This window comes from Phalaenopsis equestris, unplaced genomic scaffold (genome assembly GCF_001263595.1).
Source record: "Phalaenopsis equestris unplaced genomic scaffold, ASM126359v1 Scaffold000275, whole genome shotgun sequence".
NCBI lineage: Eukaryota > Viridiplantae > Streptophyta > Magnoliopsida > Asparagales > Orchidaceae > Phalaenopsis > Phalaenopsis equestris.
In genome coordinates, this window is record NW_018164717.1 from 59,493 (window position 1) to 60,786 (window position 1,294).

A 1,294-nucleotide genomic window follows, 5' to 3' on the forward strand; every position below is an offset into this window, starting at 1 on the left:
CGTCGATAAATTGTAACACCATCGTCAGTTAACCATAGAAAATTATCGATAGTTTTGATCTAGAGCAAAAGTTAAAAACTCTGTTCAGGCGTCAATTGACTGCCAGTAAACTGTATGCACATAATCAAAGAGTTGTAAAAATCTTTGGTAAGCCATCAAAAACCTGTAGCATCAGAAAAAGAATTAAAACCCCTCCTTCAACACTGCATTTTACATACCTGCAAGCATAATAGTGCAATCAACGCACATCACAACACATTAATGAAATTAATTAATGCATAAATCTTATACAAAAAAAAAAAAATAGTTGCAGTAAACCAAATGAAATGAACAACTATCCAATAAAAATAATGATTGTGACCAATAAATTATTTAAAATACAAACAAACATAAGAAAATAATCCCCTACACATCCTCCAATGCCCTCTAATCATCATCATCCTCCTCATCCTCATCCTCATCCTGAATTGGTTGTTTCTATTTTTGCAGTTTAGTGTGCAACACCGCTTTGATCTGTGTTTCATCTTGCACTCCATATCTGATCTCAGAGTGGATACGTGGGTGGAGACTTAGGCAGCAATCTCATCAGCAACTTGTCGATGCATCTTCTCCTCCTATGTAGTGAAAGTAGATGCTCCTAATGTTATAGAGGTTGGGCCTTGGAACCCAACCCATAGAGTCTGCCCCTCATGTTATTGTCGACAGCATCCCTCCAGAGGTCGTACTCAGAAGGATCGTGAGATGTGTCCGACCCACAACTAACCGTAGAAGACCTAAATATGATTAATCAAAGTTAGAGACTAAGTAAATATTAGTAGTTATTTGAATTTTATAAAAAAATAATCCCATGAATTAACTAGGTCTCCTTGGATTTGTTGTCCATCGAGGACAGATCAGACCACAACCTGCTAGTGCGCTCGTCTAATTGTGTAGGGGTAGGCTCCCGCCTTTCTCTGAAGTGTCATTGTAATAAAATAGTTAGCATAAATTTAATATAAAATAAGATATAATGCAAAAAATAAGTCTTCCCAGCCTCCTCTTGTACTTTGTATGTAAAAGCACTCCATCAATGTGCTTCGAGGACCCTATCCCCTGCAGTGAGAGAGATGATTTTGCTTGGCCTGCTCTCTTTTCTTCTGTTACTCAGGAGAGTCACAAGCCCTAAGAAAGTCGGAAAACACATCCTCAAAGAGCTGCAAGGGGTGCTCACGTGTCCGACATATTGTCAGCATTATTTTGGTTAAGGAGTTCCCCGTTATAAGCTATCGGTCACCGGAATCGAAATCTCGTTGCC